The 8,646-nt window shown below is 37.0% G+C and overlaps 1 non-coding gene across 1 annotated transcript; it reads right to left on the bottom strand.

Moving 5' to 3' along the window:
* Positions 1–828: 828 nt before the first annotated feature.
* Positions 829–900, bottom strand: TRNAG-GCC (transfer RNA glycine (anticodon GCC)). The gene has a single exon. It is a non-coding gene; the product is annotated as a tRNA-Gly (tRNA).
* Between the last annotated feature and the right edge of the window lie 7,746 nt (positions 901–8,646).

The following is an 8,646-nucleotide window of genomic DNA, read 5'->3' as shown; positions in this document are numbered from 1 at the left end:
TCAATGCGTTTATCTTATAGGACTATAGTTTCTTATTATGTCATTTGTTGTTTAATCACTAAGTTGTATCTGACTCTCTGCGACACCATGGACTTGTAGCCTTCCAGGATCCACTATTCATGGGATTTCCCAGGCAAGAATACTGAGCTGGGTTGCTATTTTCCTCTCCAGGGGATCTTCTCAACCCAGGGATTGAACCCAGGTCTCCTGCATTGCAGGCAGACTCTTTATTGTCTGATCCACCAGGGAAGTTTTGGTGTTGAATAGTCTACATGTCTGACTGGTCTGGACTATCTTTTGTGCGTTTTAGTCTGTTCTTGTTGCAGGAGATCTGTACTGACATGGGCACTTTTTCTTTCTTCCTTTCTCTCCTTCTTTAATCAGAACATCATCACTAAGATATAATCATTACATGTGTTTGTTCAGAGCTCAGACCTGAAGTATCCATCTGAGAGAGTCAGTTCCTAGGTAGGTTGCTAAGAAGTTCAGGGTCCTCAAAGAAGAGAAAGGGGTCTGGGGCTCTTAAGGATAAAATGACAAACTTTTTTTTTCCTACATTGCTTTGTCGTAGTCAATATAACAATATATCTTGCTTGAGGACACGTTTTTCCTTATCAAGAACCTTCTAACTAATCTTGTTATCTTAAGAAGTTTGTTGTAGGAGTGGGTCCAGTAGACCTTTCTACTGTTAGTTCTGAGTGAGTGAAGTTGCTCAGTCCTGTCGGACTCTTTGCGACCCCATGGACTGTAACCCAGCAGGTTCTTCCATCCATGGGATCTTCAGGCAAGAATACTGGAGTGGGTTGCCATTTCCTTCTCCAGGGGATCTTCCCGACCCAGGGATCGAACCCGGGTCTCCTGCATGGCAGGCAGATGCTTTAACCTCTGAGCCACCAGGGAAGCCCTAATAGTTAGTTCTAATCTTGTTAATTTAAGATGCGTGTTGTGCTAGTGGGTCTGGCAATAGTGTATAAGGCCTTGATAAGACTGGTGAGTGGGGGCACTCTCCAGCCCCCTTCTGATGTCTGTGTCAGAAGCTTTCTCTGTCCCCTTTAATACTTTAATAAAACTCTGCTACACAAACTCTGCTATCACTCTTGAGTATTAAAGCCTGGTCCCTGGTCTCAAAGTTAAATCTTCTTCTTCGGAGATCCTGAATCTGACATGGTTCACTGTAAGCTCTCACATCCTTTATGAACCCGATGATTGCCCTTTCAAGTCTGGCTGAAGCAAATCTTCACTCTTATAAGCAGATGCTCTCTGAGTTTATCTTTTGCTCTGAATGGTGTATTATGCTCTGATAGTTATACACTTTTTTTTTTTTGAGGCTATCTTATAAAAAGGCCCTTGCTGCCTACTCTATCTAAAGCAATTATCTTCCTATTAGTAACTTAGTTCCTTTTACTTTCCTTCATGTCACAACCAAATGGAGATTCATTGTGTTTGCCTCTATGCTTTTGTCTGTTTCACTCCATAGAATTTAAACTTCACAAAGGCAGGGGTCTTTTGTTTAATTGTACCATTCTCCCCAACACCTTATACTGTCAGACACACAATGAGGGCTCAAGGAATCTTCTGATGATTAATGGATTAATATCATTGTTTAGAGGCTTTCCAGGTAGCTCAGCAGTAAAGAAACCACCTGCCAATGCAGAAGACTCTAGTTTAATCCCTGGGTTGGGAAGATCCCCTGAAGAAGGAAATGGCAACTCATGCCAGTGTTCTTGCCTGGGAAATCCCATGGACAGAGGAGCTTGGCTGGCTACATTCCATGGAGTCCCAAAGGAGTCAGACATGAGTTAGCAACTAAACAACAATGTTGTTAATAAAACTAGGCAGAGATACTCAGTGAGGTAGTCAACTTAGTGAGTTGCTCATGTTTGTAAGTCATACCCGATCTTCTTTAGGACTTTAGTAGAGTATAAACCACAGAGAAATTTTCAGGGGTGCAGAGGTTTGGTTGGTGGCCCCTAGTAAGGGCCAGTGTACCTCCCAGGAAAATGGACATTACTTAAGGCAACTCTCTCAAGAAGTCAAGGTGTATTGCAAAACATTTCCAGCTCTCAGACTGGGCCAGCAGTAATGGGCATCTGGAAAGGACAGTAAGAATGCTGATTATCATCCATTGGGTTGAACCAGTCAGATAGTTCAAAAGCAATATTTTGAGCATCTTTTCATGTGTTTGTTAGCCATCTGTATGTCTCCTTTGGAGAAATGTCTATTTAGTTCTTTGGCCCATTTTTTGATTGGGTCATTTATTTTTCTGGAATTGAGCTGCAGGAGTTGCTTATATATTTTTGAGATTAGTTGTTTGTCAGTTGCATCATTTGCTATTATTTTCTCCCATTCTCATTACCAGAGAAATGCAAATCAAAACCACAATGAGGTACCATTTCACGCCAGTCAGAATGGCTGTGATCCAAAATTCTACAAGCAATAAATGCTGGAGAGGGTGTGGAGAAAAGGGAACCCTCTTATACTGTTGGTGGGGATGCAAACTAGTACAGCCACTATGGAGAACAGTGTGGAGATTCCTTAAAAAACTGGAAATAGAACTGCCTTACGACCCAGCAATCCCACTGCTGGGCATACACACTGAGGAAACCAGAAGGGAAAGAGACATGTGTACCCCAATGTTCATCGCAGCACTGTTTATAATAGCTAGGACATGGAAGCAACCTAGATGTCCATCAGCAGACGAATGGATAAGAAAGCTGTGGTACATATACACAATGGAGTATTACTCAGCCATTAAAAAGGATACATTTGAATTAGTTCTAATGAGGTGGATGAAACTGGAGCCTATTATACAGACTGAAGTAGGCCAGAAAGAAAGACACCAATACAGTATACTAATGCATATATATGGAATTTAGAAAGATGGTAACAATAACCCTGTATGTGAGACAGCAAGAGACACAGATGTATAGAACAGTCTTTTGGACTCTGTGGGAGAGGGAGAGGGTGGGAAGATTTGGGAGAATGGCATTGGAACATGTATAATATCATATATGAAACGAATCGCCAGTCCAAGTTCGGTGAATGATACTGGTTGCTTGGGGCTGGTGCACTGGGACGAACCAGAGGGATGGTCCGGGGAGGGTGGAGGGAGGGGGGTTCGGGATGGGGAACACGTGTATACCTGTGGCAGATTCATGTTGATGTATGGCAAAACCAATACAGTATTGTAAAGTAATTAGCCTCCAATTAAAATAAATAAATTTATGTTTTAAAAAAAGCAATATTTTTTAACTGTATATTTTCAGAGTACTTTTGTATTGTGATGTGTTACTTTGTATCACTTTCTTGTATTTTTTTATTATTCTATATTTTGTATTATTTTTGTATTATGTTTTCACTACTTTGGCCACCTGATGCAAAGCCAACTCATTGGAAAAGACCCTGATGCTGGGAAAGATTGAGGGCAGGAGAAGATAGGGGGTGACAGAGGATGAGATGGTTGGATGGCACCACTGACTCAATGGACATAAGTTTGAGAAAACTCCAGCAGACAGTGAAGGACAGGGAAGTCTGGCATGCTGCAGTCCATGGGGTTACAAAGAGTTGAACATGACTCGGTGACTAAACAACAAGAGTACTTTTGAGACTGAAAACTTATAAAAACTTTAATCAAAGCAGTGGTAGCCACAAAATTAAAAAAAAAATAATAATATGCTTTGACTGTTATTAATAAAAGTGAGTGTTGTTTCATTTTCTTTGATAGTAATTTCTCAAACCATTTGGAGAAAGAAAATATGATGCCTGTTTATTAGGCAATAAATAAAACACTGAAAACCTGAAAGTGTACCCAAGCATGTTCATCTGTCCTTAAGAAGTGATTTTCCTGTCAAAAATTCATGATATGATACTTGGAACACTCAAGTTTGGCCAATAGCAAGGGATCTGCTTCTTTGATGAAGTAATACAGATCTGGATATTGTCACCATGGAAAAAAGTGATCCCTCCAAGTTTTCGCTATGAGGAAGCCAGTGCTTCGGACATGATGTTCCCTTCTCTTGAAGGAACATATTTTAAGTAGTGGAAAAGAAACTGCTGTTCCAGATTTGTTTTTAAAATAAATTAATATTTTACTTAAATTTCTGTATGACACATCCATGGTTAAACGAATATTGGGTCTGGGGTAAGGGATACAACTTCTATTGGTTTGGGATTGACAAGATGACAAATTTGTCTTTCATCTATTTGAGAACAAAAGATGAGCCATTGAAATTAAACATTTTTTTAATCTGTACTAAATATAAGAAAAATAATTTTGCCTTAGTACATGAATTTCTCTTTTGGCAAACAAATTTTTATCAGGCATGTCTACCGTTTTGATTAAAATCATCTGGGAACTCTCAGTTATTCTCAAAAGCACCTTTTTTGATTTTGGAAGACCAGGATCATGCATCTTAAGAAGTAAGAAGTAAATATCAAGTAACATAGTTGTATTAACTTCCTATTATAGTATCTCTCACTGAATGCTATCCACAGTAGTAGGTTTGTATGCCTTTTGTTCTGAAGATCCCTTTATACTCTTGATAGTTTTAAAATGCAAAAATACACAGTTATTACCATCCATTATCAGCCAAATGGATATCATCATCATGTGTCACAACTTCTGGAAAATTTCACTATACTTTTTTAAGAAGATGAGCATGAAAGAGACATGAAAGAGACCAATTATGTCTTAGCATTATTTTAACAAAGAATTGTGTCCACATAGATCTACTGAAAGACTCACAGTGGTTCCAGGACCAGACACTGAAAACAGTGTCATTAATTTGTTAAAGAAAGTCTAAGGAATTGACCAGAAGGCAGGAATTGAAGATTTCTGAAAATTGTTTCTTCTTTATTTCAATGCAGTAAATAAACTACAATTAACGTAGAATGAACTAAGAGGTATTATATGGCAAATAATTCAATATGGTATATTTATTCACCTTCTCTCAATATTAGTGAATATATTTCTTGTTAAATAATTTCTATTATCCTTTGTCACTTATAGCAAGTGTAAATGCTTAATTGGATAAAAGTTCACTTATTTAAATTATTAATAAGTTAATTATCCTTGCTGTTTGAATATTACAATTAGTTCATAATTAGTTTCCTAATCACAAGTATTATTTAAATACATTCTTTGTAGCACTCTAAATTGAGACATACACTTAATTTGTTTTCAAAGATTTTCATATCTGTTAGGGAAATAGATCAATACATAAACAGTCATGACACAAGACACACTTATCAGATTATCTACAACAAATATCTACTTGTACTATCAGGAAAACCATCTGGAGGGAGTAAACTTGTTACTCACACAATAAAATGGGTGCAACTTAGTATTAATAGTTCTGGTAATGAATTTGCATTCTCCTTAATGATCTTGGTGACTCAGACTTGTTACACCCTAAAAGACTCGGTTTCACAAGTGAGACTGGAAACAGACAATGAATTTTTGATTTAAATTTGATTTCTTTAGATTATTATAGGAAAAGATAGAGCTATTTTGAAATGTCTTTACCTAAGGTACAAGAGACTGATTTAATTTAGGGCTGGAACTGAAAGTCTGAATTCAGACAACACACATTCTTAATCAGTATATTACTCAGATGATTCAGGTGATAGAAAATAAAGTTCACTTGGCAGAGATTTCAAAGGAGGTTTAAGCCACACCAAAATGATGTAATAAATAATTTCTAAAGAAACTTATCATGAGAAGAAATGTATCTGGCATTTATAACAAAGATGTGAACTAAAGTATTTCCTCAAGGTGTATGCACAAATTATTATAGATTGAATTTCAATCACAGTCAGGTTAGAAGATGAGAATTTAGAGGTTCAACAGTTATCCATCTTTAAGTGTGTTTTAAATGAAATACTATCCATTTAGGAAACTATCTAAAAAAGTCTATTCTTTGATGAATGTTTCCTAAGCAGATCAATGTAAACTAATCAAAATGTAACGCAGTTGAATTTTCAATGAAACATAGCATATTATAAATATTCTAAAAGAAATTGAACATATCCTATTATTTTAATATACACATAATGGACATCAGTTGATCTAGACTTCAGTCACATTGAAGATATATATATCTTCATTATACATTTCCATTGAACCTCACAACTTTAATGAAATGGAGGTATTATTACTACCAGTCCTAATTCAATTTTAAAGAGACTCATGGTAAATTACTCAATTTTCCTGAGCCTAAGTCACAGAGAAATAGGACTTAGATCTTCCAGCTTCATCATTAGTATAATCTTCCCTATCACACCACAAATTTGTCTAGACTGAGCGATCAATAAACCATCCTTTCTGGTTGTCTAGACTGAGTGATCAATAAACCATGCTTTCTGGTTCTTTTATGTGTTGGGAAAGAAAGCATTCCATGTTGCTTAACTTCATCAGTAGCCTTACCCAAACCTATAACCTTAGCAGCCAAAGAAGATTTCATCAATTTCTCCCCTGGATTTTTTTTTTTTTTTAATTTGCTAGTAACTAATCTTGTATGTGTATGTGGTATATGTGTGTGTGAATAGCAAAGTTTTGTTTTCCATAACTAGACATAAAAAATTTAAAGTGTAAATGGAAAACATAGTTAAGTCAATTCATATCATGATTAAAAATAAATAGCAAATAAATCAACCAGAATAAATCCATGACAGGGCAATAATAGATCTGCAGTTTCAGCCATGGACCATGCTCTTCCAGTATTCAAAATGTTCCTGGAGGAATTAAGAGTGTCTCTCTTCCCTTAGTGAGAACTTGCCTGAACTAGCCTGAGATTTTTTATCATCCAAGAAAATTCCATTCTAGGAGTGAGACAGACTAGATAACTCTAAATTACCCACTATAAATTATCTTAGAGTGTAGATAGCCTTTCAAGACATTACTGACTATTCTGTTTATACCATCTGGTTTATACCATATGAAATTGTCATTATTTTTAGGTCAACATTAATTTGACAATTTCATATGGTTCAACTTAATACCTTCCTTGTATGATATGAACTTTGGGGTTCAAAGACCTTTACTCATATGTAAGCAATTGCCCTTGCTGACTAGGGCAAGTTAATTAACCCTCAAATGGACATGATTACAAGAGATAGGCCTTATAAAATTGTTGAAGATTGACTAAAACTATAGATATCTTTATATTTAGCACAGTGCTAGATAAAGTAGTACCCAATAAATAATAGGTTTTGCTGTTGTTCACTGTTCAGTTACTAAGTTGTGTCTAGCTCTTTGCAACCCCATGGACTACAGCATGCCAGGCTCCCCTGTCCTTCACTATCTCCCCAGATTTGCTCAAATTCATGTCCACTGAATTGGTGATGCTATCTAACCATCTCATCTTCTGATATCATAGGGCTAATATTATTGCTAAACTCCTACATTCTAACTTTGAAATTTACCTTCTATCTTCTCACTCAGTAAGACTTACTAATTACTCACCTCCATTTTTCACCTTCTGTCATGATTAGTTATGCAGTACAGTCACGGTGTTCTGAAAATACCTACCTGAATAAGCTTGGCTAGTACTAATATTCAATATTAGAATTTGGTCCTTAAGCCAATAATTCTTAATGTTGATGTCATATGTGACTTAGACGATAGAGCACATTTACACCTGGATTCATATGTACAAATTTTTGAGGCATTTATAAATGACTTTGCTTTTGATTTCCTCACAGAGAATGTTTTCAGTATTCCATAACAAAGTTAGATATAAGATACGTGATATTCTCCTAACTTCACTGCTACTTCCTCTTGGCCCTAGACAATCGAGAGTCTACACTTGTTCCTCTACTAGTTTCCCAGACATTGTTTTATAATTGTTCCTTCAAATTCACAAGCAGTCTAGTGTGCATTTTCCCAGATATTGGTCTCTTCACATTTTTTCTCAGACTGCTATGTGACCCAGAGTGTAAATTCCTTGAGGTCGGGCTTTGTATTATTCATCTTTGTATTTGATTAGCACATCAATTCAGTTCAGTTCAGCCACTCAGTCATATCCGACTCTTTGCTACCCCATGGACTGCAGCACGCCAGGCCTCCCAGTCCATCACCAATTCCTGGAGTTTACTCAAATCATGTCCATCAAGTCAGTGATGTCCTCCAACCATCTCATCTTCTATTGTCCCCTTCTCTTCCTGCTGTCAATCTTTCCAAGCATCAGGGTCTTTTCCGATGAGTCAGTTCTTTCATCAGGTGGCCAAAGTATTGGAGTCTCAGTTTCAGCATCAGCCTTTCCAGTGAATATTCAAGACTGATTTCCTTTAGGATTGACTGGTTGAATCTCCTTGCTGTCCAAGGGACTCTCAAGAGTCTTATCCAACACCACAGTTCAAAAGCATCAATTCTTCAGCACTCACTGAAGAAACAGTGACAGATTTTATTTTGGGGGGCTCCAAAACCACTGCAGAAGGTGGCAGCATGAAATTAAAAGACATTTGCTCCTTAGAAGAAAAGTTATGACCAACCTAGACAGCATATTAAAATGCAGAGACATTACTTTGCCAATAAAGGTCTGTCTAGTCAAAGCTATTGTTTTTCCAGTAGTCATGTATGGATGTGAAAGTTGGACTATAAAGAAAGCTGAGCACCGAAGAATTGATGCTTTTGAACTGTGGTGTTGG

This window comes from Bubalus kerabau, chromosome 2 (assembly GCF_029407905.1).
Source record: "Bubalus kerabau isolate K-KA32 ecotype Philippines breed swamp buffalo chromosome 2, PCC_UOA_SB_1v2, whole genome shotgun sequence".
In the NCBI taxonomy this organism is placed as follows: domain Eukaryota; kingdom Metazoa; phylum Chordata; class Mammalia; order Artiodactyla; family Bovidae; genus Bubalus; species Bubalus kerabau.
The sequence above is the reverse complement of the archived record's forward strand: the minus strand, read 5'-3'. Positions and strand labels throughout refer to the sequence as shown.